Source organism: Eleginops maclovinus, chromosome 15 (genome assembly GCF_036324505.1).
Source record: "Eleginops maclovinus isolate JMC-PN-2008 ecotype Puerto Natales chromosome 15, JC_Emac_rtc_rv5, whole genome shotgun sequence".
Taxonomy (NCBI): Eukaryota; Metazoa; Chordata; class Actinopteri; order Perciformes; family Eleginopidae; genus Eleginops; species Eleginops maclovinus.
This window is the reverse complement of record NC_086363.1, coordinates 21,049,064-21,054,837: the sequence shown is the minus strand read 5'-3', so window position 1 is coordinate 21,054,837 and position 5,774 is coordinate 21,049,064. Positions and strand designations below refer to the sequence as shown.

The 5,774-nt window shown below is 37.5% G+C and overlaps 1 long non-coding RNA gene across 1 annotated transcript; it reads right to left on the bottom strand.

The window, feature by feature from the left end:
* Window positions 1–3,431: 3,431 nt before the first annotated feature.
* LOC134877174 (uncharacterized) lies at window positions 3,432–4,546 on the bottom strand. The gene is made up of 4 exons (XR_010167538.1): window positions 4,491–4,546; window positions 4,173–4,239; window positions 3,979–4,012; window positions 3,432–3,563 (listed from the first exon to the last, which is right to left on the bottom strand). It is a non-coding gene; the product is annotated as an uncharacterized LOC134877174 (long non-coding RNA).
* Between the last annotated feature and the right edge of the window lie 1,228 nt (window positions 4,547–5,774).

Here is a 5,774-nt window from a genome sequence, read left to right as displayed (position 1 = left end):
CAACAGAAGGTAACTTTCTCTGGTCTGCTGCTTGAACCCCGAGAAGTTCAGAGACTCGTGGCAGAGTGTTGAAGATCTGCAGCCTCTGTCCTCTGTGGAATTGCCGGCTTTTAGAAAGCTTGTCAGCCAAATCCCCGTTAACACACCAATGACAAGGTGAGCTAACGTTGAATAGAGACTCGTTCATATACAGCAGGTCACAGGGCCGTGCAGAGGCTCCACTAACATGTTATTAATAACACACAGAGACGTCATGTTACCGGTATCACATGTTATCCAACCCACTTAAACGGAGCATGAGTTTAATGTTCAGCATACTGCCATAGATAGCTTTAATTAATGAGCTGCAATAAACTACTTTTTAGCATTTAAAGTCATACTTCTGCGGTTATTTTTGGTGAAAGTAACTCAAAGTAACTCAAAGTAACGCAAAAGTAGTGTAACGCATTACAGTTCAGAGACAGTAATAGTGTAATGTAATTACTTTAAAAATACAGTAATAAGTTATATGTACTGTATTACATTTTTGAAGTAACTCGCCTAACACTGATCACCACAACATTCTATTTTGTGTATCAGCTGTACATACACACTTTTCCTTCCTCCACAGCGACATTATGTTTCACTGAGTGCAACCTGGAGACCGATTGAGCAGCTTCTGCTGAAATCTGAGGAGATTTACTTTTTTTATGTGCAGAGGAAATGCAGAGGGGAATTGCGGACTCAGAGAGAAACCTAAGTGAGCCCCCTCAGCTGGACCTTTGCCACTGACCGGAAGTCGGGAACATATTTAGATCTGATTGGCATGCCCCCTGCTTGTTAACTTGAGAAATGGTTTATAACAGTCAGAAACAAATCATTTTAAAAGTCTAGTGGGAGCTTTGGTCAAAGGTTCAAATAGCCAAAAATGAATGTCCCCCCACCAAGAAAAGCAGCATCAATTGTTTCAGTGTAAGCCACAAATTGAACCACACTGAAAAATTGAAACGTTGAGTTTGATTAAATGTATTATGTCAATACACACAACTGCATTAGGTTATTTGAAAGCAATAATATTCAGTTGAACATACTTAAATGTAACCATGATATTCCCCAAGCTTTAACAATCTGATTGTTTATGTAGCCAGGACAAAAAAGGGGCCATGACTTCACAACAGCTAAAACCGGTGATGATATCGGCGTCGCCTGAGAACAAAAGCATGCAGCACCCCCGGTCGCAAAGATCTTTATTATGCTAGCATGACATTTGTTTAGAAAGCTTAACTTATTTTAAATATTATTTTGAACTGTTTGTAGGAGGCAAAGCCTTGCAAACACAGAGAATGTCAAATTGTTCTCTTTCAGATGTTTTTAAAGGAAAACAAATGTAACATTGGTACTTCACTGCTGTTTGACTCTGGTTCTACTTCAAATTCCACCTAATTAAAAGAAAGGCATGGAACTTCCTCTCTAAGTATTGTACCCCTGTGCTAACTTGAATAGCACTTCATAACCCCACAAACATTTCAAAGAGGTAATTACCTACATGTTTAAAACAGAAAAGAATACCAAAGGAATAAACCATCCATGGCAGAGAAGTGCAGAGGAGCCAGTAGGTTCACACAGAGTAACCATACCATTCAAACAGCTTTGAGTTATGAATACAAAACCAACAATGGCTCAGAATTCCCTGAGTGCTGACCTAAAGCACTTTGTTTTCTTATTTTAAATTTGTGAGAGGCCATCCTGCCAAACCCACTCCAGGTCATCAGAACAAGCCAGTACAGGAAATTCCTGTCTGCTCCTTACAGGCATGACGTCTTATTTCACTTGAACGTCTCATGATGAGCTTAGGGAATAAAGACAGTGTTACATCAATAACAAAACCTTTCAAATACTTTTCTGTAACCATTCAAATATCAGACTATCAGTAAAATTGTTACAATCTTAGAATTTTTATCTTATGGGTGGGTGCTCAGTGACGGTAATGCACTGGCATCCAGCAGGTTTTACAAATCAAACCTCCGAACCCTCTCCTCTCAATCAGGGTGGAGCCCAGACAGGAAATGGCTGTATTGTGTGCACAACAGAACATGTTGGGTCAAGTAAACATCTCTCTGGCCATCTCCAGCTAACCCTGCCTGGGACAGTGGCCTGATGGGGAATTAAGAAACAGAACAGAGCAAGTGCCATTGTAAGGTGGCCGGGGTTCAAACTGGACTTATGGCCCTTGCTGCATGTGGGGCTCTCACCTCACTCCCCCCCTCTCCTGTCTATCTATCTGCTGTCCAGTAATTCATTGCACATGAAGTACCAGTTCTGTTAATGTGCCAGTTAGCCAACAGGTTATTTTACATCTTGTGTCCCTGGACAACCCAGTCTCACACATAAACGTGTAATAGCTACGTTGGTCCACAGGGCAAGACGTACTCATTTAACGAATAACCCTCTCAAGACGTGACATGGATACGTATTTTTTTCCTATAGATTTCTAATGCCCAGTTCCCATGTCACGTGATCGTCAACTTTCCCGGTGTGAAAAGAAAAACATGGCGGACACTCAACTCATTTTTAGTGCAAAATCTAGGATACTTGGGTCATTATAATGCTTCTTGATTACATTTCTAGCAAGACGTTCGATTAATATGTCTTTCCGTCCATTCATTTCTATCAACCAGCTCCATGTCAAGTTAGCGTCAACTCTCACTGCTTGAAACAGTTTATCCGGTCTCGGCATTTCCATGGTAACTAGGTGGTTGGTCGCTGCCCCGGGAAGCTATCGTTGAAACGAGTACAGCGCATGTTGTTTTAACATTTCTTACTTATTTTCTGTTATTTTACAGACACTTTGTGGTGATGATGTTAGTAAAAAGCCTTACATTTCATATTTGGGAATATGGAATGTTTTTTTTTATTTCCCCTTCGATCAGTCGAGCAAAGCACAAGTTTTACTTAAGTGCTTATAAATATATTTTTTATTTGAATTTTGTTGAATTCTAAAAATAAAATATGCTAAGGGGAAATCAATTAAACAATATATGTAAAACAATAGGCCCTACAGATCAAATAAAAAGTGTTGTATTAGTTTAATTATACCAATTGAATTGAGAGTCCTAAAGGCCTCGAGGTTTGTAAAGGTTTTGTAAAAAGATTTTTTTGTTAAAAAGTAACAGTTTTATTCTGACAATTTAACAGTAGCTTTACAAGCTTTAAAAGAATGTTTTAATTCGAAAACTTACAGGTAATGTTATTTTGATATTTACCAACAACAGAATCATTTTATCTATTCCCCCCTGTCATGCCACAAATGAGAAAGATGATTAAGCAAGTATTTAATATTTCTAAATATATATTTATTTACATAAACCAAATATAAACTCTTTGTGTGTATGTGTGTGTGCGTGCGTGCATGCGTGACAATATATATTTTTTTAAACATAACAAAAATTAGAATCAGGTCGAGCAGGGCACAGGAAGGGTGGAGAGGGGCAAAGATGACCCTTGGTGTTCACCCTGTGTTTTTGTTGACCACTTTGGCCCTGGTCTCCTCCTTCTCCACCCAATGTGGGGGCCATGACTTCCCACTGTAATAAAAGAAGATTTTAAATCATCAATGGATGAGTGAAAATTAACATTACAAGGGCAGAGAGCAAGGAGGCACAATAAGCTATGTACCCCATATTCATTCAGTAAGTGTAAATGCATGCAATCACCAGATTGCTTTAAACTATCCAATAATATATACATATATATTTAAAAGCTGTTAACTTGAACTTAATGTTTATGCTTCTCTTTTAAAATGCACAGCATGTGTAAGGTGTTATGCCTTTTCCAAATTAAAATGAGCTAAACAATTAATGAGTAAATACATTGTAACACAAAAGCAATACACATTTTAAATGTGACACCTTTGTCAGAGAAGAAATGTAATTCCATGTAAAATAATAATTCAGTGTAGGCAAATTTGCAGTCCAATTTAACATAAAAACATCTACTTACCACATGGAACAGGGTTCCCCACCAATTCCATTTGCTTCCCCATGAAAAACATCAAAAGGGGTTCAGTAAACACAGGGTCAGGTGATTTGAAAGTGTCAATTTGTAGTGCATTCAAATCCATAAACTGCATCTGTTGCACTGATTTGGCTGTACGACAAACTGGCATATTGACCAATATTTATAACAAAGACAACCTTTTGCCTTTTGGTTTTTAGAACCGCCTTCACCGAGTAACCCTGATCTCCTCCACCGATGTTATGGCTGCATTTTGAAAGAGCAGAAAAAGTATACACTCAACCTGTTTTGTTTTGACATATCAATGTTACTATTGCACAATTAGATTTTTTTATTTATAATTTCATATTTGGTTTGCTTTTATTCTCATACACCAACTCTTGTTGGTTTATGGGCTGGTGTTTTGGTGGTTCTGGAGCTGTTTATAAAATTGTAAATATCGCAATGTAAATAGTTCAGTTTTAATGGTGAAATGTTATTTTAGGATTGAAAAATACCTTCAGGTAAGACTTTGTTGATCTGCTTCTTGCGTTTCTTCCTCGGAGGCATGTCTGTTGAGACAAATGAAAACTTTTTGTAAAGAACTGAATTATAATGTGACTTCTGCTTTTACAGTAATACCACACATTTTATTGGCCTTACTGTGTAAAGATATAGTTATACTATAATTACACACTAAAACATATTAGAAATACATCCATTCTAGCTTGTCATATTTAAAGGTTCCTTCTTTTTTATAAAAAAAAATTAGATTGTTTTCATTTGAATCCCCTTCAAATCTAAATCATATATTGGCAGACTTGTTGAATTGTTAAAATATTGTAGTGTTTATAAAATATAATACTTAATCTTGGTGAAAGTTGAGATTTTTAACCTCCCTTAAGAGTCGTTATCGTTCATCGTGGATGCTGCTTTTGTTTGAACATATTATTTTTATTGGTATAGATGGCCGTTTAATATTTATTTTGTTGCTTAACCTAGTTACCTGTATAACAACTTAGAGGTAGCATCACTTTAATCATCAGTTTTAGGGATTAACTAGTTTTTCTACCCTATTACCTTTAATAACAACAATCTTTGCAGGTAACTGGTGCAAGTTTTCTTGTTCTTGCAGTGCAGGGAGAGACAGGGTTCTCTGCTCCCAGTGCGACTGTCAACTAGGCAGACCTTGGCAACCCAATCCAACGCATATCTTTTTGTGACATTTTGTTTACTATGTGTAGCACCTCTAGTCATATCTCATAACAAGAACAGAGTCACTAACATATACCGAGGTCCGAATAGTGGTATGCCGTGAATAACTCTGGGAAGCGTTAGATTGAGTTGAACAGCTGACAGTTTTATTGGCAGAAATATAAAGCAACATTCACAACAGACATTGCCAACAATATGAAACAAATTTAAAGATGTTAAGAAACAAATAAGAGTATTTTCCCTTGTCAGAGTAAAATCCAGTTCAGTTCAGTTCTGTGTGTCTGTGTCTGTGTGTGTGTGTACTGTTATTGCTCCTTCTACCTGGGTGGAGCTAATAGTGTACCAGTTCTTATCTGAAATATGTTCGAGTGTATTCAGCAGGATTCTTCAAAGTCCTCTGTAGGCAGATCCAACAGTAGGCCACACCGCTTCCAACGACTGCTCACAGACTCACTGGGCTTGGCTCGCCATCAATCCCAAGCCAGATTGGATCTGACTTGCTGACATCTAAAAAGAAACAACCTACACGAATAGTGCAGAATAGTAAATAACTCTTATCCTTCTATCATAACTCTTCTACACATCTT